This window comes from Mustela putorius, unplaced genomic scaffold (genome assembly GCF_011764305.1).
Source record: "Mustela putorius furo isolate JIRA1106 unplaced genomic scaffold, ASM1176430v1.1 tig00000145_pilon_pilon_pilon, whole genome shotgun sequence".
In the NCBI taxonomy this organism is placed as follows: domain Eukaryota; kingdom Metazoa; phylum Chordata; class Mammalia; order Carnivora; family Mustelidae; genus Mustela; species Mustela putorius.
In genome coordinates this window covers 28369545-28396616 of record NW_025421294.1, presented here as the reverse complement: position 1 = coordinate 28396616, position 27072 = coordinate 28369545, and the positions used below count along the sequence as shown (strand labels likewise).

At 44.4% G+C, this 27072-nt stretch overlaps 1 protein-coding gene across 5 annotated transcripts in view; it reads left to right on the top strand.

Annotated features, from left to right (window-relative positions):
- Nucleotides 1–27072, top strand: part of RAD50 (RAD50 double strand break repair protein) — a 219173-nt gene that overhangs the window by 6768 nt on the left and 185333 nt on the right. For all 5 annotated transcript variants that reach the window (XM_013052521.2, XM_013052517.2, XM_004745010.3 and 2 more), the window contains exon 2: nucleotides 8137–8231. The gene's annotated coding sequence lies outside the window, so the exon portion shown is untranslated. The remainder of the gene's footprint in view (nucleotides 1–8136; nucleotides 8232–27072) is intronic.

Here is a 27072-nt window from a genome sequence, read left to right as displayed (position 1 = left end):
TTTGGCATTCATGTTTATAAGTTTAATTGGCCTGTATATTTCTTTTTTTGGACAGTCCATATTCCAAATTTCAAAATTATAATAACTTTAGGTTGGGCAATGTTTCCTCTTTTTTTTATTTTCTAAAGTAACGCATTTAAGTAAAAATTATCTGTTCCTTGGAAGTTAGTGGAATGCTCTTGTAAAACCTTCTGGACTTGAGACTTTGTGGGGAAGAAGTGTTTTAAATTACTTCAGTTTCTTAAATGGCTATTCATGTTTGCTATCATTTTTGTGACATTTTGTGGTAATTTTGGCAAATTTTCCAGAAATTTATTGATTTCAAAATGTATTGTGTGTCTTCAAAATGTGTTGTCATATAGTTATTTATAGTTATACAGAATAATATAGAATATTACATAATATACATTATTATATTATGTAATATTCTATATTATAGTTATATAGACTAATATAGAATAATAGAATAAAATTATTAAGATTTTATCTTATTCTTTTATAAGTTTTTAAATGTTGGCTATATTTGTCATTTCCTCTTTTTTCCCTTTAGTCTTTTACATCTTCTGTCAAATATTCTTGTTTAGTCTCCCTGTGTTTAAAGAACTACTTTGATTGTGATGAGCACTGAGTAATGATATATAGAATTTTTGAATCACTATATTTTATACCTGAAACTAATATAACAGTGTTTGTTAACTGTACTGGAATTTAAAAACTTAAAATGAAATAATATAAACTTAACTTTAAAATAAATTAAAATTTAAAAAACTCAAATACTTTGGGCTTTGTTAATCACCTTTATTTATTATGCTCTATATCTTTTATTTCAGTGATTCTGCCCTTATATTTATTATTTCATTTCTTCTTGTTTCTTTGGTTACACGCTAGTTGTAAAAGTTTCAAACAATGTAGACACTAGTAAAGTGAGATAGGAAAGCCCATTCCTGTCTTTTATAATCTCACTATAAGCAACCACTTGTACCAAATTGGTGTTTTTCTGGATGCTTTTCTCTGCTTATACATTTGTCTACAACTCTTCTAAACTATGTAAGTCGTGGGTCTGTTTTTCTGGTGTACACAACACACACATCCATTAAAATGGCATATCATAATTTACTTATCTCTTTTCCGCTGATGGGCAAATAGGTTGAAAGTCTTGTTTTTTTAACAGTGGAATTTAATTGATTCATATTTATTTTGATCACTAATTAGTGTGGCCTTATTTCTGCCACCTTGTTTTGCCAAATATTGATCATGAGTTCTTCCTTTTCTTTTTTCCTTATGATTTCTTCTGTATTAATCAAAGTGTCTATCTCCATTCCTTCCTTCCTTCTTTTTATTTGGTGACATGAAATTCTGTATCTTACAAGGAGCCCTCTTTAATTTCTTAAGCACAGATAAATTTATGTTTTCCTATAAGTACCTAAAATTAATCAGAATCTCTAACATCCTCCCAAATATAAGAACCTTTTTTTTTTAAGATTTTATTTATTTCTTTTGAGAGAGAGCACAAGAAAGCGAGCACAAGTAGGAGGACGGACAAAGGAAGAAGGAGAAGTAGACTCCCCATTGAGCAGGGAGCCTGATGTGAGACTCAGTCCCAGGACCTCAGGATCATGACCTGAGCTGAAGGCAGACACTTAACTGACCGAGCCATCCAAGTGTCCCAAGAAACTTTTTAGTGTTTTTTTAATTCTCTTCTCTCCCACTTTTCCCTCATAGGCACATACTCACATAAGTGTCTGCCCAGGAATTACAATCTGGAAACTTCCTGTTATTACTAATTCTTCGTGCTTCAAAATACACTTTTCTTTTTCTACTTTAGAAATCTTTTTTTAGGGCGCCTGGGTGGCTCAGTGGGTTAAGTCGCTGCCTTCGGCTCAGGTCATGATCTCAGGGTCCTGGGATCGAGTCCCACATGGGGCTCTCTGCTCAGCAGGGAGCCTGCTTCCCTCTCTCTCTCTCTCTGCCTGCCTCTCCATCTGCTTGTGATTTCTCTCTGTCAAATAAATAAGTAAAATCTTTAAAAAAAAAAAAAGAAATCTTTTTTTAACAATTGCATTAATCTGTAACCTATTTGTGTAGTTGCCTACCACATCAGGATAGGAAGGCTCACACATATGCTTCTTTTAGAGTTTTCATTGACTTCCTGAATATTTATAGTGATTGGTGTGTCATGAGTAATGCTTCTCTGACTTCCTTATTTCTCACAAGTCTACTTTGGAATCCATGCTATTCTGATCCTCATTTGACCTTTGCTGGCACAAAAACATTCTGAAGTATTTGCAAATGCTAGTCACTTCCTCGTGTTTTACTGAGTTTACTTTAGCTTGGTTAAATCAAGAGCAATATCAGTTTGTGTAAACTTACCACTAACTGAAGGCTCATTTAATGGCCCTGCCCCAGGGTCAGAGACTGTCTAGAGAAATATAAAAATCTCTTTGAAAATTCAGCTGCTGAATATCTTATATTAAAGAGCTTAACATTTTAACATTTACTTTATAATAATTAACTATTTGAGGGTGAACAGTAAAATGGGCACTGTCAGAGGGAAACTATGGTAAAACTAACTTGGATGGTGTTTATCAAAAGCTTTTTTTTTAACTTTCTTTAATTTATCTTTTTAAAAGATCTCATTTTTAAAAATATTTTTTAAATGTATTTATTTGACAGAGAGAAATCACAAAGTAGGCAGAGAGGCAGGCAGAGGGGGAGGGGGAAGCAGACTCCCTACTGAGCAGAGAGTTCGATGCGGTCCCTCCATCCCAGGACCCTGGGATCATGACCTCAGCTGAAGGCTGAGGCTTAACCCACTGAGCCACCCAGGCACCCCTAAAAGATCTTATTTAAAAAAAAAATGTTTATTTTTAAGATTTACTTATTAGAGAGAGAGTGTGAGTACCCCTGAATGGGAGGAGGGACAGAGAGGGAGGGAGAGAAATCCTCAAGCAGATTTCCCACTGAGCACGGATCCAGACACACAGCTCAGTCCCAGGACCCTGAGATCATGACCTCCCTATCAACAACTTTTTAAAGTGTCCATACACTTTTATCCCAATAATTCTACTTCCAGGACTTTATCTTAAGACATGTTTCCAGGTGCATGGGTGGCTTAGTGGGTTAAACGTCTGCATTCAGCTCCAGTGGTGATCCCAGGGTCCTGGGATTGAGCCCCGAGCTGGGCTTCCCGATCAGTGGGGAGTCTGCTTCTCCCTCTCCCCCTAACGCTGCCCCCTCCACCCACTCATGCTTACACTCTCTCTCTCAAATAAATAAATAAAATCTTAAAAAAGAAAAAAAAACATGTTTCCTATGCAAGGTGATTTCAGGTGATGCAGGGTAATTCTAGGTGGTCTAACCCCAATTCACATAGTGGGAAAGTCATTCCTGTCAATTCCTTTTCAGTCTTCTGATCAAGAGAAGGAGAAAGCTTTCATTTTGGTGCTAGTATGTCTTTAACACCTCTCTATACATTTCCAGTCTCCCTTTCAATATAAAAGAATGAGCAAAGGAATAGCCATATCTTAATTACATTTCCACAATGTTGTTTTGTTTCCCATTGTATGTGTCTTTATGATTGCCTTTCTTTATGACATAAGATGCTGGTTTTCCATTTATAATAGTAAATAAAGTTTGCTTTTAGGACTCATTTATTTGAGGGCAGAAATGAATTGATTTAAAGAGAAAGACTAAGTATAGGGCAGTTAATATTTAATTATGCTGAAATAGTTGTGGTGTTTGGATAACTGAAATGTGAGGAGCATGATCCTAAGAATGACCAGAGCTTCAGATTCAGATTTTAAATGGGGGGTGCTTAAATATAAAAATGTTCCTCTCAATGAGACTTCTGCTATCAGAAAGTTTGAAACCACTCAGGTGTCCCAACAATAAGGCATTGTTTAAATAAATTTGAGAGGCACCTGGGTGGCTCAGTGGGTTAAAGCCTCTGCCTTCAGCTCAGGTCATGATCCCCAGGGTCCTGGGATTGAGCCCCACATTGGGCTCCCTGCTCAGTGGGGAGCCTGCTTCTCCCTCTCTCTCTGCCTGCCTCTCTCTGTCTACTTGTGATCTCTCTCTGTCAAATAAATAAATAAAGTCTTTTAAAAAATGAATTTGATATCATCCTATGATATGATACTATTAGATATTAAAAAGTGTATTTAATGACATGGAAAAATTACATACTGTTAGGTAAAACAAAACTAGTTGTAAAAGAAAAATATATACAGTATCCCATTATTGTTAAAAAGAAACTATATATATATATAATATATAAGACTCTGTATGCATTTGTTTTGTGTGTGTGTGTGTGTGTGTGTGTGTGTGTGTGTATACACTAAAATTATTGGGAAAAGGAGTAGAAAAAAATAATTCCAAAGTTATGTTTGGGTGGTTGGGACTACAGATTTTTGTGTTTTTCTTTAATAAACATCTATCACTTTGTTACAAGAAAAACAATGTACACATATATCAATATCTATGTATATATATATATATTTTTTTTTTTTTTACACATATCGATTTTTTAATTAAGCTGTTCCCACTCTAACAGGACTGCTTGGCATTTCGCCATCTGCAGGCACTCCTGAGTCCTTACACGTTCCTGGAATCCAATTATGTCCCTGTAGCCTGCTGCAGAACCAAAGGAAGATAGTGCTCTCAGGACTTCCTTGTGACCCCTCAGTACACTCCAAGATACTTGGTCTTTGTGGGTGTATATTTATACTTCCAGAGTAAATCAGAGGAATATATACAAAATTGTTTGGAATCATTTTAATTGCCTTTTCTTCTCAACAGTCCTATCAGGGAGGTTCACATCAGGATCCCACTTTTTTCAGTGGGTTTGGATCATTAAAGAAGAGTAGAGTAGATGCTGAAAGGGGGTCTCCTAGTTTCTAATTTGTTCTCATCCTATAATTTCTGCATTATTTTACTGGGCATGTTTTGTTTTGTTTTGTTTTTGCTTCTTTTTTTTTTTTTTAAAGATTTTATTTATTTATTTGACAGAGAGAAATCACAAGTAGGCAGAGAGGCAGGCAGAGAGAGAGAGAGAGAGGGAAGCAGGCTCCCTGCTGAGCAGAGTGCCCGATGCGGGACTCGATCTCAGGACCCCGAGATCATGACCTGAGCCGAAGGCAGTGGCTTAACCCACTGAGCCACCCAGGCGCCCCTGTTTTTGCTTCTTAAATTTTTATTTGGAAATAATTTCAAACTTCCAGAAAAGGGACCAAAATAAAAATGATTGAAAGAATATCCAATAGTAAAAAGAATAGTTAAAAAATAAAAGTAAAAAGAATCTTTACCTGGATTCACCTATTAACATTTTACCCCATTTGCTTTATTTATATCTATATATACAAATATATATATTTTTCTAATCTCAATATATAAAGTATATACTCCCAGTATATAATACATATGTTATATATTTAAATTGTGTGTGTGTGTGTGTGTGTGTGTGTGTGTGTATTTCCTGCACCATTTTGCCATGAAATTTCTATATGTCAGATATAATCATGGTTCCACATCATCTGGGTTGGAGGTGCATATATTTAAATTTGGATGCCATCTTTCCAAGATTACAAAATCTCTGTTAGGAAGAAAAAAAAGATGTCCACTGCAAGGTCTAATCCTTGGCAGAAACAATTGCTACCTTTGCCTTCTAGAAATTCCTAGGATGTTACTTCTTAGAGCTTGTTCCTGGAAACCCCTGGATTCCTTTGTGGGAATGGGGTTGGCAGGTCCCTGTTGAGTGACTAAGTGCTATCTCTCTCAAAGACAGCTTCCTTCTTTTACAAGGGTGCTGGGCTCTGCCCAGGGCCAACTCGCCGGGTCCTGAACCTAACAGAAGCCTGTTGTGGCAATCCAGTAATATCTGCCAAGTTGTAGCAAGACCTTTGACTGGCCAACATCCCCCCCTCCGACTGCCCTGCCCTGGGGTCCTTCAACTCCTCTTGACCCCACTGCTACCACTGCAGTGATTCAGGCTGTCACTTCTCTTGTCAGTAACCTCTGACTGGTACTGCTGCTGCTGCTTTTGCACAGCATTTATTGCCTCTTCTCTTGTCCTCTACCCTTTACCTCTTGCCTATTTTTTTCGCAGAAGCCAATGTGTGTTAGTCTCTATTGCTGCTGTAACAAATTACACAAAACTAGTGGCTTGAAACAATACAGATTTATTTTTTTACAGGGACACCTGGGTGGCTCAGTTGGTTAAACATCTGCCTTCAGCTCAGATCATGACCTTAGGGTCCTGGGATTGAGCCCTCTGTCAGGCTCCCTGCTCATCTGGGGAGTCTGCTTTTCCCTCTCCCTGTGCCCTTCCCCCCAACACTTACGCTCATGAACACACACACTCTCTCTCTGTCAAATAAATAAATAAAATCTTTTAAAAAATTATTATTTTACAGTTCTGCAGGGCAAAGTCCTAAAATCAAAGTTTAAACAAGCTGTGTTCCTACTAGAGGCTCTGGAGGAAACTCATTTCATTGCCTCTTCCAGCTGCTTAAGGCTTCCTGGATTCCTTGGCTCATGGCCCCTTCCTCCATCTTTAACACCAACAAGTCTTTCTAATGCCACCCTGCTCTGCTGCTCTTCTTCTGTAGTCAAATCTCATCTGTCTCCATCTTGTGATTACACTGAGCCCACCTGGAGGATGCAGGATTATCTTCCCATCTCAAGATCCATAATATAATCCCATTCTGCAACATGCCTTTAGCCATGTTAGGGAACATACAACTTCTAGCGATCCAGACATCAGTGTCTTTGGCAGGGCCATTATTCAGCCTACCACACAGTGTAGCCTTTTAGAAACACACACACATCCAACCACATTATTCCTCTGCCTAAAAGTCTAATGTGGTGCTCCAATCCTCAGAGGATGAGGGCTTCTTGAGCCTGGGGGTACCATGCAAAGGCTGCTCACACCCCTTCTTCACCTCCTCTACCTCCTCCCTCTCTCCTTGGCCTCTGGCTTGCTGTCTATGATCCAGCCTTTGTGCATGGTATGCTTTTTACCAAGGATGTTTCTCTTCCCCACACTCCATTCCAGGCCTTTGCGAGGCTCCAGACAAGGTCCCACCTCCCTAGGATGCTCTTGTAGTGGCCTGTGTCATTCTGCTGTCACACTTACCTGGGCTGTTATACCTTAGCATTTATTTAAGTGATTATTTGATTCATATATGCTTCTCCTATGTGGGTAAGTACCCCACACAGGCTGGGACCATGTCTGGTCTTTGCCCACTGTTGCATCCCAGCATGGTATCTGGCTTATGGCAGATGGTTAGTGAGTACGTGGGAATGAATGAACAAGTGAATGAACATTAATAGCATGGTCATCACTGCCCGTCCCCTCCATGCTGCTGCTGCTTTTGCACAGCATTTATTGCCTCTTCTCTTGTCCTCTACCTTCATCAGAATGGAAGCCCACAAGAGCAGGGACTTTGTCTTTTGGGTGCATGTCTGGTCCATAACAGGGGCTTGAAAAATGGGGGATGCCTTATATCCAGGGTGCTCTGAACCTCTCACAGAGTTTTCATATCAGAACCCTCTTTGAAACTGGCTATTTCCAAGTTCTTCATTTTAATTATTCATGCTAACTCAGTAATTAGGCAAATCAGCAAAGACCTTTAAAATGTTCAATTTTGGGGGGCGCCTGGGTGGCTCAGTGGGTTAAGCTTCTGCCTTTGAATGGAGCCCCACATCGGGCTCTCTGCTCAGCAGGGAGTCTGCTTCTCCTTCTCTCTTTACCTGCTGCTCTGCCTGCTTGTGATCTCTCTCTCTGTGTCAAATAAATAATAAAATCTTTTAAAAAATAAATAAAATATTCAATTTTTTGGTGAGGATTAAATGAGTTAATAAATGTGAATCATTGAGAGTGGTGTCCAGCCCATGGTAAACCCTGTGTGAGTTTGCTTGTTATTGCTGTTAAGACTATCAAGGACTTGATGCTCAAGTCCTTGATAATCTAGAATGTTTACTGACTGTGTCTGGCGCAACACTGTGGTAGAGCCACAAACACAGAGCTGAGCGGGTTCACCTGGCTCTCGCACTTGGATGGACCCAGCTATTCCAGTTGCCTGGCGCTTAAGGTGAGTGTTCTCCATAACTTTGTCCTTTTCCTTGTTTTGCCTGCAGGTGGCAGCACGCCCTGGACTTCTCTGCCCTGCAAGCAGTCCCCAGGCTGGACCACAGAGAAAGAAGAAAATGGACTCCCAGCTGCCATCTGCAATGTGAGCATTTGTGGGAGGATTGTTTATGTGGGAGGATTATTTCGACCCTGTTTTCCCTGAGCAGACAATAATTCTAAGTTGCATATTTGGGGAAAAGGGTGCTTTCTGTCCGTAAAGCTAAGGGCAATGCATCAACCAACCACTTTTTGGCCTTGTCATGAGAAGTCTAGGAAAGACCCTTCCTGATTTTCAGCACCTGCTTCCTTCGATGATGTTTTGTCCTTACTTGCAACCCCTTTAGGGCCCTGCCTGACAGTGACCCCATGACATCTTCCTTTAGTGTCCTGTTCTTTATCTGTAGGGAGCTTAATGAACCCTGTCCTTCCTCCTCCCCCATACCAACTTTGCACCAAGCCTCTGTGTGTCGGGCGTTGTGCTGTGCAGTTTCCACCTCATTCAGTCCCCACAAAAACCTGGCCAAATTAGGGGTATTACTCCTTTGTTACAAATGGATCCAGGGCTCAGAGGTTAAATTATGTACAGAGCTCAGATGTAGCAAACGCAGGGTAGCAGCCTAAGGTCTCTAGAACTCTTGCCTCTTACCAGAAAATGAGGTTGGCCGCCTATGGGTAGAAAATGAACCATATTTGTTCTTGTAGACCTGAAAAAGGAACAAAGTAAAACTAATGGAAAACAAATTATAATCCCTAAATAACCTCCCTCTCTAAATTTACCATCCTAACTTCACATAATCCTATTTTTCTTCATGATTTCTTTTAATCTGAATTGTTGGCTCACTAGTAAAATTTGCCTTTGTTGCTCTTTGCCTTATGCAAACCCTTAGGTGTTTTATTCTATGTACCACCTGATGCAAGGTAGCTTTGTGGTTCATCTGGAGGACCTGTATCCTCCATAAACTGGTGGAGTTTGAAAAGTGGCAAAGTGTGAAGAGTCTTCTGTGCCCAGGAGGCTGGGCAACCCATCTGAGGGTCCACACACTGACACCCCTGAGCGCCCCAAGCAGGACTCTGTCTCAGCTTAGCTCTCATGACTGGTGGTGCAACCTAAATCTTAAGTCCCATTACAATGAGTTATTTGATCAACCAGGTCATTCTTAAGTCCCTGCCAATATCTGAACATTTTAAAATGCTACAGTTAAAATTGTGGTCAGCAAAAGACAAGCTGTCCTTTTGCCCAGGGGGGTTACCTTCCTGAGCACAACTTTGAGACATTTCATTTCTGACCACTCAGGACAAATAGCCTCAAGGACACATTCACTGTGGATGTTTCAAACTGATAGATTTACACAACCAGTCACTTACACAAGCAACAGTCACTAACTTATGACTGTGAGATATTTTTTCCTTGTCCTTTTTTTTTTTTTTAAATAACAGCTTTAGGGCACCTGGGTGGCTCAGTGGGTTAAGCCGCTGCCTTCGGCTCAGGTCATGATCTCAGGGTCCTGGGATCAAGTCCCACATCGGGCTCTCTGCTCAGCAGGGAGCCTGCTTCCCTCTCTCTCTCTCTCTCTGCCTGCCTCTCCATCTACTTGTGATTTCTCTCTGTAAAATAAATAAATAAAATCTTTAAAAAAAAAATAACAGCTTTATTAGGCTGTAATTCTCATACCATGTGGTTCATCCATTTAAAATGTGTGATTGAATGGCCTTTAATATATTCACAGAGTTGCATGTCCATCACCAGTCAATTTTAGAACACTTTCCTTACCCCAAAAGAAACTGCACCCCTGCATGTTTGCCCACCTTCTCTCTGCCTGTTTCCCACAGTACCCCCACCCCCGCCACCCCCACAGTGGCTCATCTACATGCCATCCCTGTAGACTTCCTGTACTGGGCATTATGGAGATAGCGCCTCACCACCTGTGATCTTCTGTGTCTGGCTTTTTCCATTTCACACGATGTTTTCAAAGTTCGTCCATGTCACAGCATGTGTCAGTCCTTACTTCTTTTCATTGCCAAATAATATTCCGTTGTGTGGTTATACCACTTTTGTTTATTCATTCATCATTTGATGGACGTTTGAGATGTTTCCAGTTTGGGCTATTGTGAACAATGCTGTGAATATTTTGTGCAGGTTTTTGTGTGGGCTGTGGTTGTGTCTTGTGAGTCCATAAGCTGTAATGAGCAAGTCTAGTTTCTAAGCATTTGAGAGAGAAATAGAACCATGTTGATGTTGTTTGGGATTTAAAGGGATAGTTGCTTTGTGTAGACATAGATTTGCACTCAAAGAGATTAACTACATGAGACAAGGTTAAATCCAAAAGGTATTTAGATCTCATTCTTCTCCAGATCACTTGAGTTTTCTAAATTCTGTTTTGCTATTCTTTGCCTTAAATAAATAAATAAATAAATAAATAAATAAATAAAGGAACAGGGAAGAAATATGTGTTGGTCCCAAGGTCTCACTTGAAATAACGTGGAAATCGTTTGGGGGAAGGGTGGCACGAGGATTTTTTTTGGGGGTGCATTTGGCAGCTGGCTGGGTAAGGTGGAGGTAGGGACCAGAGAGAGGAACAAGAGGGGAGGAGAATGTGGGGTCACGTGTGCCACCCATCCGCGTGGTTCAGCTTCCTGGTGGCCCACCCTTATGGCTATGGGGCATTGATGGGTCACACTTAGTGTGGCTATTGCTTGTTAACTGGGTGACAGCTGAGTACCTGTGGGTCTAGTTTTACTCTGCTTCTGACTCACAGAGCTCTGGTGTTGGGCTGTTGGTTTTTAGTAAAAGCAGGTGTTAGGAAGAATGTGTTGAAGGACAAGTGAAGCCCCCAAGGGACTCTGCTAGATGCAGAACTAAAAATATTTCCGGGCTTTTTGTCGTCATCGTTGTTGTCGTTGGTGTGTGTGTGTGTTAACCCCATTTAAATTTTCAGTTTAACTGTGTTTTCCTTCCTGAAATCTTTAAGTGAGGCTATTCCTTGTGATTTATTCTATGCATTTTTTAGGGAGTTCCTCTACTTCTCACATCTGGGTTGGAGTTAGAGACCTTTTTTTTTCTTTTCACACCGTCCCAGGTTGCAGAAATAGGAGTGATTTGAGTTTGCCTCCAACTTAACTTATTTCTTTGTCTTTATTTTCCTTTCCTTGGGACATGAGAGAGTATTTGAGGGGGGAGGTGTTTTTAACTGAATTCTGACTTCAGATGAGTCAGCAGGAGTTTTTATGTATTATTTAATGCCTGATGGGAGACACATCTTAAGAAAAGAAACAGGCACCTTCTAATTTGAGAGTCAAAACTGTTCCCATCTGTTTACGTGCAATCCTGAGGCCACCAAGGGCCCACTTGTGAGCACCCAGAAAAGCCCAAGTCGGAGAAGGCTTTGTGAGGTGGCCCCAGCACCTTAGTAGATGGGAGAGAGAAGGTGGGTGGTAGTTGCAGGCACATAGGCGTGACAGGGAATAGGAGGGTCAGGAAGAGTCCAGAGGGGTCATAATGAGTTGACAGGATTTGGGTGGTGGTAAGATTTGATCGTCAAGCCAAGCAGTTCGGCTTTAATACCATAAAGAATAGGAAGTAAAGGGGCTCCTGGCTGGCTCAGTTGTTAGAGTCTGTGACTCTTCATCTCTGGGCTGTGAGTCTGAGTCCCATATTGGGTGTAGAGATGACTTAGAAAATAAAATCTTAAAAGAAAAAAAAAATAAGAATAGGAAGTAAAGACTTTTGAAGAGGAACACACACTGAAAGCAAAGACTTCTTTTTTTTTCCATTTTACACCTGGGTAAAGAAGTACCTTTCAAGTATTTTCTTTTCAAATAATTCTCCAAGACCCCGTGGCCAGGGGAGGTTGGATATCACTGACCCCAGAGTACATATAGGTGTGCCCTGGCCTGAGTCTTGGGACGGCCAGGGTGTCAGCTAGCTCCGCCCTTCGTGGCCCTGTGAGTCCCTGCGTGACAGCATCTGTTTGTCAGCGTCCCTCCCTGGGCGGAACTGGTTAGGGACAGAGGGGGACTTTGAATAAGTCACTTCCCAGCTTGTCAAAAGCCCTGGGAAGGCAGGGACAGGCACCCAGCCAGACCTCCATGGTCAGTGCAGCAACAGTCCAGGCACGTTCCCAGGGCTGCAGAGACCTGCAGGGAGTTTGGGAGCTGCAGGGCCCCAGGCAAGTCTCTCCTCCCCAGTGGGAGCCACAGGGCTGAGGCGGTCTGGGCAGGCCAAAAGCCCAGCTGCAGCCCCAGCACACGTTGCCTCTTGTTATGGCCCTGCTGCTCCAGTGCACTTGTTTTGTTCTGAGGTTTCCCAATCATTCCTTGGCTTACACCTTCACAGAGTGTTCAGCAAACAGCTAAGCAGCTGAAACGTTCGGGTGAGCTCATGGCAATGGACAGAACAACCCAAGGCCCTCGATTCCCCTAGCTTTACCCTTCTGGTCTCACCTGTAGACTTTGGCTAGGCATAGAGTTCTGGTCCAAAGGGAGGGAGGAAGGAAAACAATGACATGTTGAGGGTCTCTCCCTCCTTGGTGATCTCTGATTCTATAGACAGATTCCATAGAAAGTTCTTAAAGGGGTTCGGAAGATCCCTTAAGTCATGTCCTGGGGTTTGTGATTTATATTTATATTTATATTACACAACCCCTGCCCCACCCAGCTTTTTATTTGCTTTCAAAACACTTTTACAGGGCGGCTGGGTGGCTCAGTGGGTTAAGCCTCTGCCTTCAGCTCAGGTCATGATCTCAGGGTCCTGGGATCGAGTCCCACATCGGGCTCGCTGCTCAGCAGAGGGCCTGCTTCCTCCTCTCTGTCTCTGCCTGCCTCTCTGCCTACTTGTGATCTCTGTCTGTCAAATAAATAAATAAAATCTTTAATAAAAAAAAAAAAAACACTTTTACATCTGTCCTTGAACTTTATAAAGTAATTCTGTAGGTCACAGTGGACATGGTACTGAGACCCAGGTCCACTTTTACTGACCATGGACTGTGGACATGTTCCCTAACTTTCCTGTTCCTGCACAGTTTCCTTGTCTGAAAATGGATATGAAAACCGTACCTACGTTGGAGGGCACTCTGAGGATAAATGTGACAATGTTTCTAGCACAGGACCTGGCTCAGAGTAAAACCTCAGTCATTGGTGGTTATAATGATATAATTATTCCCATTTAACAGGAAGGAAAACCTTAGGTCAGGGAGGTTAAGTGACTTGCTTAAGTCATAAGGAGAGTTAGAAGCAAAGCCAGAAATAGGAGCCAGGGCTCACGGGTTCCCTGATCAGTGCTCTTTCTTCCTGGGATTCATTTTGATCTCAGGAGAAAATGTCAGTACACATGGACAGTTCTGTCTGAGCCTGATCCTCTGGTAGCTGGTTCTGGCTTTTGTAGAGGATTGTAGGAGGTTTCCTCAGCACACAGGACTCTTGATCCTGGGTATTAGGAGCCCCTCAGGGAGGGGTACCTGTGGGACTAGAGGACAAGGAGACTCCCTCTTTGTTTTCTGAGAAGCATAGAGGGCTTGAAGGCAGTGGGCTTCCAGTGCTCCTCTGCTTCCCCCTTGCCTGGTGTGGCCAGATCCTACAGATCTCCCTGGGGCTTCACAGAGAGCCAGCCTGGCCTGGGGTGGGCACTGGGAAAGGCATGCAGGTAGCAGGTGGGTACTCTAAAATTCTCTATCCCTGAGCAGAGCTGGACCCTTCCTTACTTCTGTGGGAGGACTCCTTGGCTTAGTTAGGCCTAGGAACCGGGTATGGGTGGAGTCTCCTTAAAACCCTTTGGAAAAAGAAACCTGACTTTTGCCGTATTGGGCAGGGGTGGCAGACGCCCTTTGCAGCTGCCCTAGTCACCCTGTCACCAAAGGACTGTTCCCACTGGTCTTAGGTACACAGTGGTGGCCCTTGCTTCTGGTGAAGGAGAGTTAAAGACTTCCCAGAGGGGTTTTCCCAGGAAATGGACAGTACTTTGAATTTCACTTCAGGCAGTCTAGCACAGTACAGAAGTCCACAGTCCATCAGGTGTGGATTTGAATCCCAGCTCTGCTTCTTGGTATGTGGGGGTGGATAGGTGACACAAGCTTGGAAAGTTACTCAGCCTCTTCAGCTCTAAGTTTCTACATCTGTAAAATGGGATTGAGAACACCTACCTCACATGAATGCAGTATGAAATAAAGTAACTATGCGAACATGCATGTGCTTGACCTGTGGGGGCTCTCATTCTTGTCATTATTATTAAAAACATCACTGGGCCCCACGAGTGTGTGGGTGGAAAGGGCTGTCATGTGTCACCCAGCCTCACGGAGCCCCTCTGCCGCCAGTGAGCCAAGGTGCTCCAACCTCTCTCTGCTCTGTGGTTGTTGGCAGTCATTTCTGGTGTAGTGGGTCATTCACTGTCGGCTTCTGTGTAGGACCCTGTCATCTTTTGCCGTTTCCTTTTGGTTTAGTTTGGTGTTTTTGAAAGGAGAAAGGTAATTATATAGTTAAATGTATTGAGGTTTACTCTAATGAAGTTTTTAGTGATATGATCTTCTTAACTCATGTACCAACCAGATGAAGACATAGAGGTTAAATGTTGGGCAAGCCTGCACTGTTTTCATGCAGCAGACCCCAGCTTCACTGGCCGATTCTAGAACCCACATGCAGCCCCCTAAACAGGTGGTGATCAGATTCTCTGGCCTGTTCCCCAGCCTGCTCTCTGGACTGAGCTATGTATCCCGGAGGAGAACATCTGCCCTACCTTAGAAACTTTTCTGGGGATGCTGCAGATCCTTCTTTAGTAGCCATTCCAGGGTCTTGTAGGGATGGTGGCTTCTCCCTCATTCTCCTGGCAGTGTCCCTTTCAGGCCCATCCATCCTTCCTCAAGAGTTGTGAGGGACTCAGTTGGACAGTGTGCTCAGTGCCTGGGGTGGACAGGCAGACAGCAAGGGTGACGTTGCACTGGCATGTGGACAGGCCATCTGCTGCTGTGACTGCAGGACGCAGCACGCAGGGCCAATGTAGCCAGACAACCTCCCAGCCTTCCCTCTAGCCAAGCTGCCAGACCGCAGCTGGTTCCTTCCTCACAGGACTGTGTCTTCTTGGCTCTAAGGAAAACAGGGGGCCACCTGGATGGCTGAGGAGCTGATGGCTGGAACTGGCCCAGCCTGCCGTCCCTGGCTTGACTGGGGTGATGGGCAGGGGGGAGAGGGGATAATCTGCCCCAGCCACAGCAGCCACTGAGTGGTTATTTAAGGACCTTGAGGTCTGAGAACGAACATATCCCCAGAGGTGCCTTTATACAATGAGCATTTATTGAGCACCTACTGGGCGCCTCAGGAGACCGTAGGAAAGAGGCCTCACACAGGAGTTGATCTAGAGCTGCCTCCAGCCCAGTCGGCAGGGCCACCAGTGGCCACCAGGGAGCTCCACTGCTCTCAGAAGGATCCAAGGCTGAGGCCAACCGAGGGGCCAGGTTGGTGGTGTTGCTGTTCATTGGGGCAGCTCCCATGACAACCAGGATATAAACACCTGAGGTCAAGAAAAGCCTGGAGCAAGATTAGGTGTCTGGATAGGGTGGGGCCTGTACTGTGATTTGGAGACCCTTAGGTGACCAGAATCTTCCAGGTGGCCTCTTCAACATGCCTACTTAGTTGTTTTAGTTAGTTAATTAATTAATTAATGCCCCACCCACTTCCAGAGAAGATTCTAAGTGACTCTATTCAGCAAGTGTCTTAGAGGGAAGAAGGTGACCGGAGTTTGCTCTCAGTGAAACATTGGGGTTTAGGCTCTAAATGGGGCATTTACTAGCTGCCAGTTCAGCTCCATACTCCCAGGTCTGGACTCCCTGAGAAGCACAGCCTTTGCAGCTTCTGTAATCACCTCTGGGTCCCTTTGCAACAAGTGGCTCAGACACCTTCCTGCCTTGAGGCAAATCATGTGACTTCAGAGAAGCAAATCTGACCTCAATTACCAGGTGCAAATATCAGTCACTGGGAGTAACCAGGAGGCCAGTTCCCTGCTTGTTTCAGCCTCTGGCGTTAAATATTAAGAGTGCACTGTTGAGGGTGTGATAAAGGCTGTCTCTAACAGTTTATGATTTCCAGTAAATCTGAGGGCTTCAAGGAAGGGCCAGGGCAGGTGAGAGGCTCTTGGCCTGGCCCTCGGCTGAGCTGGCAGAGCCCTTTCTGCAGGAACAGGAGGGGCAGGAGCAAGGCCACAGTATCTCCAGGCTCGCCTTATTCTACCGCAGAGCCCAAGCACTGCAGGTCTGGGTTTCTGCACCCAGCCCAGCAGTGCTGTGCATTCTTGGCAGCCCTAGTGGGGAAGGAAGACGTTGGTCAGCAGCCACCCATGCCTGCTTCCTGCTGGATGCTGGCTGGCTTCAGAGCTCTCGACGAATTCCTGTGTCTAGCTGGCTGGTGGGCAGCTGGAGCTGTGCTCCAGAAAGCTGGAGGAGCATTAGCAGCCCCTGGGACCCACCAACGCTGAGCTGAGATTCCTCAGAATCCAGCCACTAGGAAGCTGGAAGCAGGCAGCATACAGCTTTGGCCTAGAAAGGGACCTGAGGTCCTCCTCCCACCTTCCATTGCCATGAGGGAGACCCATCTGAGTTTCTCTGGAGCATCTAATTCAACAGCAGAGATAGAGGATGTGCACCAAATCAAATCAGAACACAGTAACAGTAGTTCACATTCGTTTAACAAATATTTAAGGAACACTTTGCTGCGTGGCATACACTGTGCTAGGTGCGGTACATGAAGCTATGAACAGCCATCCCTGCTCAAATGGAGCCAACAGTCTAGTGGTGAAGACTGGAAATAATTAAACACATAAATAAAATGTTCACAGTAGCAATACGTGGTAGGTAGCAAATTAAAATGCACTAATGTGTAATCAAGTGACCAAGTGGCTGCTTTGGATAGGGTGGTCAGGGATGGCCCCTGAGGAGGTGGCATTTACAAGAATACTTGAAAAAAGAAGAGAGAGGACAGAGGAGGTGAGCAGTCATAAGGTTACCTGTCCTGATTGCTGTTGGGGCAAGAGAGCGAGGGTGACAGCAGGAGACAAGGATGTTTTAGAACACATAGCTGAGTTAGCTCGATGCTTTGGGACTTGTAACATTTCTTATTTTCTGAATTATGCCCTACGCATTCATTCAGGAAACTTACCGAGTGTCCCCTGCGTGCCAGGCACTCTGCTGGACACAGTGAAAGCAAGATGGGCATGTCAGTGTCCCTTCTCAAGTCTGTTGAGTCTGTTGTGAGGGGGGAAGGCAGGGAACCAAGATAGTGTGGGAAGAGCTGTGGGTGAGAGAACCAAGGAGGGGCTTCCCAATCCCTGTGGGCCTTGAGGGAAGAAGACACTGTATGTGAGGCTCCCTGAAGGAGGTGATGCCTAAGGCATCCTGAGGGATGAGGTTAGCCAGCCAAAGAAGAGCGCTCATCTGCTCTAGGCAGAGGGAGTGACCTGTGCGAAGGCCTGGGGGGAGGGGTAAGCAGATGGGAGAAGAATGCCCTGGGGCCTGTACCACACATTAGAAAGTGGCTTGTGGAGTGAAGACAAGTTCTGAGGGGGCCAAGTGAGCAGCTGCAGGCTTGAGGAATGAACAGCTGAGGCTCACAAGCTCAGATCCCTCTGTGGGCCTCCCCTCCCTCCAGGAGCCATCCCATGGGAGGACTAGCTCCCTCCACCACCATTCCCCAGATCAGAATAGAGAAGTCACCGAACCAGCCACCCAGATGGGAGCAGGCAAGTATTTGCACACCCATGGGAACACATTTGAATGCTTGGATTTTTGGAGGGAAGGGAGCACTGAGATAAAATCTGTTCATCTAAAAGTAGGAACGAAGTTTTGCATTTCAGGCAGGAAGGCCTTTGCGAGTCTCATTAGGCTTTCTGGCGAGTCTGACTAGGCTGTAAAATTGCAAAGACTGTTATCACATCCCAATAAATGCATAATATGATCATAAAGTAGATAATGCTGGGTTTATTCCAGCCTGATGGGAGCATTCAGCTCTCTCTCCTCCTTTCCTCTCTTCTCCCCTTCTTTTGTTTCCCTCTTACATTTCTAGCCCCGAGAACCCCTGGTCATCTTTTTTATACACTCATTACTCCTTCAACACCCTCCAACATAGATAACCGCACTTGATTTCTGGGAACTCATCTCAACCTGTGGAAAACCAGGAAGTAAGCAGTAAGTTAAAAAGGTAGCGAGAAGAGAGAGAGAGAGAGACCAAAGTCCGGAATTAATCAGTATTTATTGAGGATTTGTGGACTTACTATGTTCAAGAACTGTGCTAAGCTTATCACATTCTCTATTTCGTTTAATGTTCCCCAGACCTTTCCATTTGCTCCATGAGATCTGCTTCCCACCCTCTCCCCTTTCTCTGTGCCCTGGGAGGCTGCCTGTATGCAGTGCAGTGCCATGCACCTTGTTCTGGCTTCCAGTTTTGGCCGATGGCCACCACTGGCAGAAGATCAGTGGGTACAGGAAAATTAGGTCGAGAATTTATTCCCCTGGATCCACATCAGGTCATTACAATCCTGCTGCATCCTCCATGGAAACCCACAGCTCCTGCCAGACACCCATCCAGATGGCTGCCTTCTCTGGGCTCCCTTACCTCTTCCATTCCTTCACCCCTTCAGGCTGGAGGAGGTACCAACTCCCCACTGTTGCTAACCCTAAAGTGCTCCTTTATCCATTGTTGGTTTTCTTAAACCCTTCCAGTGTGAGGAGGCCCTCTGTTTCCCATAGGATCCTGACAGTAGGGTAAGCTTTATGAGGTAAGTACTGTATTCACCCCATTGTAAGAAAAGGAAAGTGAGGCTCAGAGAAGTTTAATAATTTGTCCAACGGTGTACAGGATAAAGGGTAGAACTAAGACTCAAATCCAGTATTCCCGATACCATGTTCCTGACGTGACTAAGCACATGTCTGTTTAGTCATTCCATCCCCACTGCTTCCCATGTGCTGGAGACCATCTCCCCATACTCCATTAAGTAACTGTTTGTTCCTTTATTTTGTTTCCCGATCCATAACCATTTAAAAAGAGCAAAAATTCGAAGTGGGTGCTAAAGGCAGGCTGTCTAGTAAATAGTAAGAAGGACCTAGTGACAGTCTGCAATGGAGAAAGACCTCATAATGATTAAAAACAGGCTGAAGCACTTCAGAAGCCTTCAGACTCCACCCTGGCCTTGTGTTCTATGTGTTCCGAGGGATGGCGGCATTGACATTATGAGCCTCTGGAGCCAGAAGTGAAGATCCGAATTTGCCAAAAGTGTGACCTCAGGGTTGCCTAATTCTCCCTGGCCCTGGTTTGAATTTTAGTGGTCAGTTTTCAGGCCTAGTTTGTAACACCCCAAGCACAGGGCAGAGGTTCTTTTTAGTTCTGAAACTGCTGATTCAGTTTGCATGAGGATATTACTTTTTAAGGAACTTTCAAAAACACCTAAAATTTAATTGTAGCTATAGTTTAGTTAGAGAATCCCTGGGTAAAGAATTTTCTCCACTTCCTAGCATTTCAGAGTCTGACATCATTCAGGTTGGAGGGAGACTCTGGGGAGAAGGGCCAGGAGCCATTCGGTAGGTAGAAGGGCCTTTACCCTGAGACTCTGTCCACAGGCAGCTAGCTGTACCTGGGTTGTCATGAGGACATCACGTCCTGGCTGTCCCGCCAATGGCTTGTCTGGCCGGTCCTTCAAGATCATAGCTGGACAAAGCCATAGAGGGCTGCTTGACGTTTATTTGATTAGTAGTAAGGTCGACCCTTTAAAAATTTTTTTATTTTATTTTATTTATTTATTTGACAGAGAGAGAGACCAGAAGTGGGCAGAGAGGCAGGCAGGGAGAGAGGGGTGGGGGAAGCAGGCTCCTTTGAGCAGAGAGCCTGACGCAGGGCTCGATCCCAGGACCGTGAGATCATGACCTGAGCTGAAGGCAAAGGCTTTAACCCACTGAGCCACCCAGGTGCCCCTAAAAATCTTTTATATTTTATTTATTTTGGTAATTCTCTTCACGTGTATGGTAGAACTTGCTAGTTGCTTTCCAATATCCTATCTCCTCTTCTTTCTTAGTAACAAACTGAGTTTTTAGCTGAGCCCTTTGCCACTAATTAAAAGATTATGTGTCCTGGGCTTTCTTGCGGCCAGGTTTGGCCATGTTACTGAGTTCTGGCCAGTGAGATGTAAGTGAAAATATCATGTGGGATGCCCGAAAAGGAGAGGGGTGTACCTTCTACTCATTCTCCCTGTCTCCAGCCCACTTTCTTAAATGAGGGTACAATGACCAGTGCTAAGCAACCAACATGGACCGTGAGAACTGTGCCCTTAGGGATGGGGCAGAATGAGCTCGAAGAAGCATAGGTCTCTAATGACTTCTAGAGCCACCATTCCAGCCCAGACTGACACCTCTGGATTTCCTTTTTTTTTTTTTTTTAAAAAACGTGAGAGAAAAATACACTTCCATCTTATTTAAGCCAGTGTTTTTTTCTGTTATATGTAACTGAGCTAAATTCTGATTAACACAAAATGTTCTGTTTTTCTTCTAGAGCATGTTTTTTCTATTACTGATCAGTACTCTTTACATAGGAAGGATATTTTCTCTGTAAATGTAGTGATTATTCTCCCCACTTTTGTTTGCCTTTTGATTTTGTATATGAGTTTTTTTTGTTAAAGCATAGTTTTTTTTTATGTTAAAATCTCTAGAGTTGTTTTTTTTTTTTAAGATTTTATTTATTTATCAGAGAGAGAGAGGGGGAGAGAGCGAGCACAGGTAGGCAGAATGGCAGGCAGAAGCAGAGGGAGAAGCAGGCTCCCTGCCGAACAAGGAGCCTGATGTGGGACTCGATTCCAGGACGCTGGGATCATGACCTGAGCCAAAGGCAGCTGCTTAACCAACTGAGCCACCCAGGCGTCCCAAAATCTCTAGAGTTTTAAGATGCTATTCGCTCTTGTGTTTGAAGTTCTTCTCCATTTGGAGCAGATAAATATCCACCAGTGTTTTTCTAGATTAAAAAAAAAAATGATTCACTGTTTATAATTAGCATTTCATCCATTGGTGAGTGCTGCTGTTGAATTTTGAATCTCTTGTAAGTCATGAGTTTCTAGCCCCAAGTAGTCTCCTGAGATGTAGGACAGGAGTATGTTACCTCTCGTGTCCACCATCTGTCTTGGCCTGAGCCTCCTAAAGGGCAGCATACTCAGCATACATACTCTCTCCTGTGCCTTCTCCCACTCGCGCCTGTGGGTTTTCTGCCTGCTACTCAGGATAGCACCCTGGGCTGCTTCTGGGACTTTTGTCTTCACCACCCTCTTGTTCAACTCTATTGCAGCTCATCTCAAATTCCTGTTTACCTAGACCAGGCCATTGACAGATTTCCTAACTATCCCATTTTTTAAAATTATTTTTTCTCTGGAAAGGCAATATGAGGAATTTTTATATCTTTTTCTAAGTAGATGTAGAGGTTTTTTTAAAAAAAAAATATTTTATTTATTTATTTGACAGACAGAGACCACAAGTAGGCAGAGAAGCAGGCAGAGAGAGGGGAAGGGAAGTAGACCCCCCGCTGAGCAGAGAGCCCGATGTGGGACTCGATCCCAGGACCATGAGATCATGACCGGAGCCGAAGGCATCGGCTTAACCCACTGAGCCACCCAGGTGCCCTAGACATAGGGGTTTTTAAATTAAAATTTTGTTTTCTGTTATGAGAAATGAAACATGTGCATCATCTAAAAAATCAGAAAATATGGAAAAGCCCTAAACAAAATAAAAATAAAAGCCAGAAAGTCTCCATTACTGCTACTTTATAAAGACACAAAACAGCCTAGTATGATGACAGATAGAAGCTACACTTGTGGTGAGCATAGCATAACATAGAGTTACTGAATTACTATGTTGTATCCCTGAAACTAATGGAATGCTGTTTGTCAGCTCTACTCCAGTTAAAAAATAAAAATACATAGAGTAAAAAGTGAAATTCCCTACCACCTCAAGAAGTAACCTCTATCAACAGTTGCAAGTATTTCTTTCCAGATTTATTTATACAAACAAACACAAAAGATACGTATATGCACAGTCTTGTTCCTGAAAATTCCATCATGCTGTAGACTTGTTTAGCATCTGGCTTTTTAAAAACAGCAATATACTATGTACCTCTTGCTCACACAGTAGAGATACCTACGGTCTACCTTCCAAAGGCTGCATGGAAGGATTTCCCTGCATGGATACGTCATTATTTCCTCTTCCCTCCTGTGATGAGCATGGAGTTTTCCAATGTCATGTAACTAACTGTATATGAGGCCGCCATAAACATTCTTATCCTTACACTTTTATGCATTTGTGCCCCGGTTCCTATTAAATTTCTAAAATTGAGGCTGTAGAATAAAAGGGTACCTACATAGTAAATGACACAGGCTGCCAAAACCTCTTACCAATAAATGCAGTGTCCATTTAAATAACTCTTTCATCACCCACTTCCACACCACTGGTTGGCTTCTCACCCTGATGCTAGATTACTTTTGCAAAGTTCAGATCTGATCCCACCCTCCCCTGTTGAAGAAGCCTCGATGGCTCCTCATTGCCCACAAGACAGAGGCCAGATGCTGAGCATTCATCCAGGGCCCTCAGTTGGTTTGGGTCCTCTGAGAGGCACATGCCCAGATGGAATTTGTCGTGAGGAGACTTATGGGGGTGCCACCTGTGAAAGAGAAAGGGAAGGGGGCAAGGGTAGGCAGGCAGACTTCAGCAGAGATCTGAGTTCTGAGACACAGGGAGGAAGATCCTCCAGCCGTGATGCAGGGTGGAGAATGTCTCCGCATCCCTGTTGGGAGCTCCAGTGCAGATTGCCCACAATAAAAATCACACTCTGGGGAGAAATAGGCAGGCCCTAGCACCCTTGCTATCATCTGCCATTGGCTAGGGGTTTCCCAGGAGAAAATGTGAGCTTGACCTGGATGCTTTGGCAGATCCCGAAGTTGCAAGCTGTCACTCTGAGCAGCAACTTCTCTGAATGGCACTTGTCCATGCCTGTCATGAACAACAGCCTGCCTTTTCTTTCCTGCTTCCAGACCCTATGCTCTGACTACCTGTCATAGCCCACACAGCCTGCTGTCCATAACCTCCCAAACCCCCACCCCAACCCTGACCTTTGCTCACCCAGTTCTTTCTGCCTGGTATGCCACTCCTCCCCAGTTATTCCAGTCTAAATCCTAATGTGTTTTCAAAGCCCAACTTCAATGTCACCCCCTCTGGGTCATCTTCCCTGATCCCACCATGCAGAATTAGTTGTTCCTTGCACCTGTGGTGCTATTTGTAGCTTAGTACTTCCCAGACTTGGAGTATTCTTAGCTACTCTTTTCTCAGAATCTTGTCCCCTCAAACCTCAAAACACAGCATAACAAATACTGACTGAGGTGTTCACCTGCCCCTCTCACAGCACCTTGAGGCTAGGGACCTCTGCCTCCTGGAAGGGTTGGAAGCACACAGTCAGTGATCCATAAATGTTGAATTACCTGGCCCTCATATGGGCAGGGCAAGGTCTTGGGGAGAGGGTGGGATGTTTACTGTCATTGAGCATCACCTAGCTTGGTACCGAGTCAGAGTTTCAAAACTAGAGCACGTCTTCCTCTGTTCATATATTCCTCCATGATTTGGAAAGACCCCAAATTTTTTTAAGTCATCATTTTATTGCCTCTGGTCAACAGATGGGAACTTTTGGGGGGGCTTCCCTCTTTCAACCACATTTTTAGGAGTTGGGATTTTGCATTTGTTCATCACTCATTCTCCTTATGGGTATAAGAAGAACCATTATAAGACCCAGGATGAGGGCGCCTGGGTGGCTCAGTGGATTAAGCCGCTGCCTTCGGCTCAGGTCATGATCTCAGTGTCCTGGGATCGAGCCCCGCATCGGGCTCTTTGCTCAGCGGGAGCCTGCTTCTCTCTTTCTCTCTGCCTGACTCTCCACCGACTTGTGATCTCTCTCTCTGTCAAATAAATAAATAAAATCTTTAAAAAAAAAAAAAAAAAAAAAGACCTGGGATGAAATCTCCAGGTCAGATGAGTAATCATTTTTTGGTTGGGTGTTTGTGTAGTGGAGGAAGCTGGGAGGGATGGAAATATTTTTTCCTCTTCTTCTTTCCCACAACCACCAATTAAAGAACTCCTCTTGGAGGGGACCTGTGGGAAATGGCTGAGGGTCTCTGGAGTGGGCATAGTTGGGCTAACATTAGAGCTTGGTGAGAATGAGGGTGGGTGGAGAGAACAGAGGAAGAAACGCTGGCCCAGACTCTCTACCGTCCTTGCCCCCTTTAGATTTCCTTTAGCTGCTGTCCCTCAGCTGCAGGAGCCTGGAGCCACGTCCTCTATTCTCCCCTCACCGTCTCCAACCTGTCAGGATCTCAGGAGACACCCAAGGGTCTTCTTCTTCTTCTCCTTTTTTTTTTTTAAAGATTTTTATTTATTTACTTATTTGACAGACAGAGACCACAAGTAGGCAGAGAGGCAGGCAGAGAGAGAGGAAGGGAAGCAGGCTCCTTGCTGAGCAGAGAGCCCGATGCGGGGCTTGAGTCCAGGACCCTGGAATCATGACCTGAGCTGAAGGCAGAGGCTTTAATCCACTCAGCCACCCAGGCACCCTTCAAGGGTCTTCTTATATCAGAGTGAGGGCCATGTGCCTCTGCCTTCTCCAGTACTGCACTCTGTGCAAGTATCAGCAAGGAGGTTCTAGACTGAGGCCATGGCTGTTGGTGCCTATTTGGCAGTGGTTAGGAATTCTTAGAGCTTATAGTGTTAGGAAGCCCGTTGTAAGCCCAAGGTTTTTATCTCTGGGTTCACAGGCTTATCTTCAGAGGTTGTTGGACCCACCCTCTCTCCTCAAGTGGTATCAAATTATACATTTCGTGGAGTCAGAGTTCTCATCAAATTCTTTTTTTACCAGTAAAAGTGATCCAAACCACTTCTTTAATGCAAAGAAGATTAGTCTTTCTTAAAAAAAAAAAAAAAAAAAAAGGATGTTTTCCTATGGGAGCCAGATTCCACTTGGATGGTTGGCACTGAGTAATGGAGACACCAGGTTGATTCTAGGAAGAAGCCCAGATCATCATCTTCACACTGTAATTGTCCGCTGAGGAACTTTGCATCCCCTTTGTAATCAGAATTTGTGGTTTAGGGACCATATGGATTTGGTTGGCACAGATCCAGAGAGCTTAACCCCTTAGAGTTGACGCCCACCTCCAAGGAGGACAATACAGAGACAGCAGCCCTTGCATGTGTGTAGAGGGCGGGGAAGAGAGCCCTGTTGATGCTAGTAAGCACAGAATATCTATGAGAAGACCCTGTTGTCAGGCTTTTTAAATGAATTACAGCATCCTTTTTCTTAAACACCCCTATAAACCTGAGTTCTAGGCAGATTCTGGTCTCCAGGGTGACAGTTCTGATGCACCCAGAAACTGTCAGCAGCATTCAGTGCACAGCAGCAGACCTTGAAGGGAAAGAAAACCAGAAAAGGGCAAAAGGGCATGAAAAGAAACTTCTTAAAGTAGAATAAAATTTTGAAGGGGGTTACGAAAGCACAGAACTTTAATGTGACAGCCCCTCTAGTTTTGACAGCCCCTCTCCTTGATTTTTTAAGTCCTGGCCACAGTCACAAACAGGGAGCCATCTCTGTTGAGACTTCCTGAGGGTTACATAAACAGTTTGGATGGTTCTATGTATATACGTTTTTTAAACAACAGTTTCTGAAAACACTGGAAAAACTCCCACTTATTTAACAGCGTGATGTCTGAGCCAGCCCTGGGAGTCCCTGGGCTACCTTACAGAATCACTTCCTCCTTACTGTAGTGGGGGCAGGGCCCTGGCTAATTCGGAAGGCTCAGTGAGAGACCAAAGGAACAAGAGCTGGGTCTTCAGATTGTTCCTTGTGAGGGCAGCTATGGCTTGGCACCATTGGAGAGTGGGGGCATAGAATGTAGCAGACATAGGTCTTCTAGGGACATCGTCCTTGCAGGAAGGAGCATGTGCTCCAGGCACACTCTGCCCATTTGAATCTTGTATGACAGAAGCATGGTTCCTGGGCCCCTAAGTCAGGGTGGGAATCTTCTCTTCTTTTTCAAGGTCTTAGCAGCCTCAGTGGCCTTGAGGGTTTCTGAGACCTGCGGGGCTGGGCTCCACCTGAGAAACGCTATGTCTTTTGACACATCCTCATCACCGACTCCCATTCCCCCTTCCAGTAGCCTCTGAAAAGTATCTTGAGAGAAAAACTGGTTTTATGCACTATTGGTAGTGGCTTAAAGGAAACAAGAAGGACCTCCTGCTTCAGAGTCCTCCTCCCCCTGCTCAGGTACCTCAAGTTTGCCATTAGAAATGTATTTCCAGTTACGTGTTTTCCTTGCTCGGCTGTTATTTTGGAAGTGCAGTTAGCTGAAGATGCATAACTCATTAATGCAAATTAACTTTATCAAACTGATGCATTCTATTTAAAGAGGCCTGGCCCAGTGGTTCTAAGCCTTGTGGAGGTCACCAGCCCCTTCCAGAATCAGAGGAAATAGATGGACAGACACCCAGAATTTTACACACTGTGTGTGGATTTCAAGGACCCTTTTCTTGACCCTACCCTGGAGCTCTGAGTTCTGTGAGAAGATGGTAAATAGGAAGAGGTGGTGGGGAGGGGCGGCACAAACAATGAACCTGGGTGCTTCTAGAGATCACTTGTGGTTTTCCCCAAAGCTAGTAGTGCGAACATGTTAAAAATGAATGTCTGTCACCCAGCTGTGGTCACTGCCATGCTCTAGAGAGGAGGTGTGCTTCCGTCCACTCATGATGTTGGGGGCTTGTAGGCAGTGTCTCTGAGCTCCCCAAGCTGCATGCACTCTATCTCCATTAAGCTGGTTGAGGAGAAAGACACCCATCCCACCAACTCCAGAGCTGACTTTCTGCTGGAGGAGGCAGAAGGAGGCTTGGGTCCATCTGTTGGGTTGGGGTCCT